We start from the raw sequence: 5,816 nt of genomic DNA, 5'->3' as shown, positions 1-5,816 counted from the left end.
GGCTCTGCAGGGCAGGCGCTGTTCCGTCCACGGCTGCGTCCTCGGTGCCTAGAGCACTCTCTGCACGTAGCACACACTCAGCACAAACACGATTTGCAAAAAGCCGCCACCTGGGCTACATGATAAACCCCAATTCCTTCGGGGGGCCTCCAGGCTCCGGACCGGGTGGTCTACCCCCTCCGCCGCCTCCCCAAGCCTCGCGGCGCCTTCCTCGGGCCACAAACGCGCCGAGCTCCGAGGTCTTCGCACAAGCCCTTCCCTCGACCTGCAGGGCTTCCCCTTCCCGCGCACGGCCCGGGGCTGGCGCCTTCCGGTGAATCACCCGTCCCGGCGCCGGACCGCCCCGGCCGGCGGGACCCCCAGTCCCACCCCGCGTACCTGGCACGCCTAGTGCCTGAGCCGCAAACCCAGCGGAGCGCCTGCGCCCGCCTTCTGCGGGCCGCTTCCGGCAGCGGGCACACGACTTCCTGTTTGGGAGCCAATCAGCGGGCTCGGTGCAGGCGCAGGGGCGGGGCCGGGGGCTCCGCTTCCGGTAGCAGGGTCTGGGGCCGGGGCGGCAGGCACCATGTCCGGCCGCGAAGGTGAGTGTGCGGGTTTGGCGGGACGGGGCGGGGCGGGACGGGACCCGGCGACGCGGGGCCCGGGTGAGCGTGCGCGTGTCGCCCGCAGGTGGCAAGAAGAAGCCCCTGAAGCAGCCCAAGAAGCAGGCCAAGGAGATGGACGAGGTGAGCGCGGGGCGTGGGCGGGCGCGGAGGGGTGGGAGCCCCGGGGTGGGACCCCGCCGGGAGGGAACCCGCCGGGGCGGAACCCGCCTGGACCGAACCCGCTCGCTCCCCCAGGAGGACAAGGCGTTCAAGCAGAGGCAGAAGGAGGAGCAGAAGAAGCTCGAGGAGCTGAAAGCGAAGGCGGCGGGGAAGGGCCCCCTGGGTAAGTGCGGGCCCGGCAGAGCCGGAGCCGGACGCCTGTCCCGAGCACCGGCCTGAGGGCGGGCCGAGCAGGCCCCGTCCTGCCCCCTCGGTGAGTGGCGAGGTCGCGGGTCTCGGTGCCCGCCGGGCCAGGCTTGGCGTGGCCGCAGCAGGCCGCCCGGCCTTCCCTCCCGCGGGGAAGCGGCAGGAATGAAACGCAGAGGTGCCGTGCAGATCGCACACGGAATGCACGCAGTTGGGTTTCCGAATAGCCCGCAGCTTCTTGCCCCCGAGTCGTATTCACGGCTTCGGGACTCGCTGCTCATGGTTGACGGTAGTAAGTGCTGGGCGTCCCGGTCTCTCGACGTCGGGATGAGCCTGGACTGAGATGTAAAGCGCAGGCTGGCGGGCTGTTGCTCCACGTGCTTTCAGCCTGGCCCCCACCGCGCTGCCTCTTTTCAGACCAAAGCTGCTTCAGGCCCAGCAGCCCCATGTTTTCTGTGCTGCTGCAGTGCTGTCTGCGTTCATCGCATTAGGGATGCTTCCCCCGCAGGGGTCTGTGCCCAGTTGGGTCACAGCCTCCTGGGGCAGTAGAGGCTGGGATGGCGGGAGTGTCATCCAGGGCTTCCCAGGGCTTCTCTCCCAGTGGGTTTCATTGTTTAACCACATCGCACTGAGATCCCTTTTTGAATGATGTGATGGGGTATCCTTTAAAATATATATATATATTTTTAAAAATTGATTTTAGAGAGGGAGGGAGAGGGAGAGACAGAAACATCAGTGATGAGAATCATTGCTTGGCTGCCTCCTGCACGCCCCCTACCGGGGATCCAGCCCCCAACCTGGGCGTGTGCCCTGACTGGGAATAGAACAGTGACCTGGTTCATAGGTTGACACTCAACCACTGAGCCACACCAGCCAGGCAACATCATGTAATCTTTAAAAAATACATTTTTTTATTGATTTCAGAGAGGAAGGGAGAGGGAGAAAGAGATAGAGATAGAAACATCAATAATGAGAGAAAATCATGGATCGGCTGCCTCCTGCACACCCACACTGGGGATTGAGCCTGCAACTCAGGCATGTGCCCCGAATGGGAATGGAGCCATGACCTCCTGGTTCATAGATCGATGCTCAACCACTGAGCCACGGGGCTGGGCACATCATGTAACTTTTTAAAAGTTTAGTTTGTCACAATAGGATCTTCATTCCTATATTGGGCATATTTAATTCTACAACTATTTCTTAAATTACCTACTGTTTGCCACAAATAGAGTCATTTGTAAATAGGGAAAAATAAGATACTGAGTAAACCAGACTCGAGGATCACAATGTAGAAGGTAGTGTGGTATTTTGTGACAGTTAATATAGATTTGGAAGTCAGACTACCCGGTTGGAATCCTGGCTTCATCACATACCAGTTTGTAACGTGAATAACACCTGACACTAAGACTCCCGTGTCTGTGAAGTGGGTGGTAGGAGACGAGGCTCCGTGAGCCGGTCGCGATGAAGCACACGACACCGTGTAGCTCCAGGCCAGCCACAGCCATTCCTGTGCCCCTGCCGCATCCTCGCCCTCCTTCCCCCTGGAATAGGTAACATTGGTGAAGCCCCGTACATGCTTGGGTCAAAGAGAACGCCCAGTGTGAGCGGAGCCTTGCTAGGGTTCCTACCAGGCCTGGGCTTCTACCAGGACTGTATTCTCCCCTGACCGACACTTTTTTCCTTTTGCAGCCACAGGTGGAATTAAGAAATCTGGCAAAAAGTGAACTGTTCCTTGTGCCTGAGGCAATGGTGATCCTTAGTTCCATTCCTGTGTTAACGTCAGGATTCCCTGTCATCACATCTCTTGCTACCTGTAGCTAAAATGAAGTGTTGTCTTGGAGGCTGTGGTACATTTAAGAATAAACTTTTGTAAAAAAAAAAATTAATAATAATGATAATCATGCATTGGCTCATCTCTTCAGTTCTTCTCATTCTGCCATTTCAACAGTAGCTGTGTGGTCAGAGGAAACCCAGCTCAGTCCTGTCGAAGTGTGTTGTTCAAAATACTCTGTACCACCTGGAATTAAACCAACTCACTTGAAATGGCTGTTGTTTCTGTGTGGTTGTACATGGGAAAGAACACATGACGTTAGTGGGAGAGTTTGTATTTTGGAAAGAAAAGCCACCCTTCTGTGTTAGGACATCCACGTTGCCTTTTGACGGGGATGCTCAACGGTTCGTGTAGAGACTGCTACGTGTAGGCTGGGCCTGTGCCTGCACAGTTCCTGTTGTCAAGGAACTTCTCCAGGAGGGAGCAGGACAAGCACATGATAGGCACCATGAAGGGAAGCAAACGGAGAGATTCCTGGAGTCGAAGAACCAAGCTTACACCGGGTCCCCGGGTCTGCATTCCCACTTGGGCTTCAGGAAGGTCCGTCCTGGGTTCCAGGGTCTAACACCCCACATTCGACCCGTCAGGAAAGTTAAATCGGACCCTTCATAGTTCTCCCAAGAGCCATCCCCAGCCCTGACACCCTCACCTGGGTTACTGCAGTCACCTCCGAACGTGTCCTCCTGCCCCGAGCCCGTTTCCCTCCCGTCGGGACCCAGAGTGACCTTGCTGAACTGTTACCTGGTGTCTCCTGGGCTCGAACTCCAGCGGCTTCTCAGAGCAAAAGCCAGAGTCTCCACAATGGCAGTGAAGCCCTAAGGATCCGGACACACTCCCTGCCCTCGACAGCTCCTCACCCTGGTCCATCTGAGCCTCAGTGGCCTATATTCCAAGCAAGCTCCTGCCTCACCTGGTCACCGGCTCCTCCCTGCCGGTCACTCTTCTAGATCCTGGCGACCCTTAGATGACCCGCTCTTCCTGGCCTCTCTTAAGTGGAGGCCCAGTGTTTCATTTTTTCCTCCTGACATTTGTTGATTCCTGTTCTCCTGACGGGAACTTCACTCCAGGAGTTAGTTCCTGGAGGACAGAGGCCATCCATAATGTGTGCTAAATGCATATGTACTAAGGCAATTCAGGGGCACAAGTCTGAATTTCCCCTCCGGAACCCCTGACACAACTATGGGATAATGCTAAGCTCTCTCTCAGATGTGTCCACAGGGTCTCTCCAGCCCTTGACTCAGTGGTTAGAGCGTCGGCCTGCAGACTGAGGGTCTCAGGTTTGATTCCTGGTCAAGGGTACACACCTCAGTCCCGACGCGAGGGGGAGGCCACCAATCGATGTCTCTCACATAGATGTTTCTCCCCCCTCCCTCCATTCCACTCTCTCTAAAAAAATCAATGGGGGGAAAATGTCCCTGGGTGAGGATAAAAAAAAACCCAAAAGGTCTCTAGAAATGGTCAGATTTTGCTAGGGCAACACTGGAAAAGGTTTTGAAAAACTGAACCCTGTTTTATGACTAAAGTGCTTGGTGCTAACAGAAAGGGGGAGAGCCTGCTGGGGTCCTCTCCTGGGAAGCCGCGGGCCATCCGCACCGTCTTGCTCGGGGCTCGGGGCTCTCCCTGTGGGGCCTTGCCAGCTGGGAACAGCCCTCCCCAGAGCCAGCGCCGCAGTGTCCCAGGGGGAACCTAATCCCTCCCGGGGAACCGAGTGCGCTCCTGCCTCTGCACATCGGCAGCAGTTACGACTTAAGCCTCCGGCGTCCGGGCAGCTGAGGGAAAGGACCAATGACCTCAAAAACCAAACGCAGGTATTCGAGACCCGCTGGGCCTTTCACTTGCCGCCTTCACGGACATCCCCAGGCTACGCCCGGCACTGAGCGTGCAAGGCTGAGAGCACTGCCCGCTCCTCCAACACCCAGCTCCTGCTGGCCGCCCTGCACCTGCTGCTGCCGAGACAGCCTGCCGGCCAGTGCTCTGTATGGCCAGGGCCGCCGCCAGCACCTGGGGACCTGGGGGGGCCGTGACTCCCTGAGCCTCTCGCGTCCGTACGGCCGGCCCGTGGGTGAAGACACCCAGGCGCTCCGCGGACAGAATGGGTGCTGGTGCCCGCCGAGGACTTGGCTCCCACCCCCAACACAGGCACCTGCAAAACATGCAGGACTCGAACATAACCGCTCACAACGGCTTCGTCTATTCCACCCCCGCCGGACCCACCCCGAGGGAACCTCCGGGTCTGCGAGAGGTGGTCCCGGTGGTCCCGGTGGGTCCCGGTGGGTCAGGCGGGTGAAGCGAGGAGGCGGGACGAACCCCGCCGGAGGCGGCCTCGATTCACGTGCGCCCGTGAGCGTCCCGCGAGCCCCTGAGCCTGACCGTGCGCCGCAGGCAGCACCGCGCGGGGGGCTCGGAGCCCAGGACTCACCCCGGGCCGCCGGATCTCGGCGCAGGACCGGGTGTCAGGCCCGCCGAGCAGCGGCCGCGGGGACGGGGGGCGGGCACTGGGCGGGGCGGGGCGGGGCGCGCTCGGCGTGCGTCATTTCTCCGCGCCCGCCCGCCGGCAGCCGATTGGCCCGCGGGAGGGGGGCGTGGCCTTCAGCGGCGGAGGCGGCAGGCGGCAGGCGGCGCGCGGCGGTTGGTCCACCTGCGGCCTCGCGGCGACCCGGCGGCTCTGCTCCTCGGGCGGCGGGCGGGCGGCGGGATGGCGGGAGCCCCCGCTCCCGGCATCAGGTAGCGGGGCGGGACCCCTGACGCCTGGCCTCGGCAGATGCCCGACTCCTAGCAGCAGGCAGCACCCGAGCAAAGCGGGGGCGGTGGCCTCCCGTCTGCGTTCGCTCCGGACCTCGAAGAACCCTGTCGGCCTCCATAGGTAATTCCCGTCGTATTATCTGTAGCAGCTGGATATCCCTGAGTCCACAGGCACTGAGCCAGTGCACCCTCTTCGCTTCAGGGAGCGACTAGAGTATGTGCTCGGGTCCGCCCATCCTCCCGGCTCTGAGACGAGGTGTACTTTGCTCCCTAACTCCACTTGACCCATCGAT

The 5,816-nt window shown here is 60.0% G+C and overlaps 1 long non-coding RNA gene across 1 annotated transcript; it reads left to right on the top strand.

The window, feature by feature from the left end:
- Nucleotides 1–481: 481 nt before the first annotated feature.
- LOC102420226 lies at nucleotides 482–2,997 on the top strand. The gene is made up of 4 exons (XR_330958.3): nucleotides 482–581; nucleotides 670–725; nucleotides 840–927; nucleotides 2,640–2,997. It is a non-coding gene; the product is annotated as an uncharacterized LOC102420226 (long non-coding RNA).
- The last annotated feature ends 2,819 nt before the right edge of the window (nucleotides 2,998–5,816 follow it).

This window comes from Myotis lucifugus, unplaced genomic scaffold (genome assembly GCF_000147115.1).
Source record: "Myotis lucifugus unplaced genomic scaffold, Myoluc2.0 scaffold_2773, whole genome shotgun sequence".
Lineage (NCBI taxonomy): Eukaryota > Metazoa > Chordata > Mammalia > Chiroptera > Vespertilionidae > Myotis > Myotis lucifugus.
Note: the sequence above shows the minus strand (reverse complement) of the source record. Positions and strands in the feature narration are given on the sequence as shown.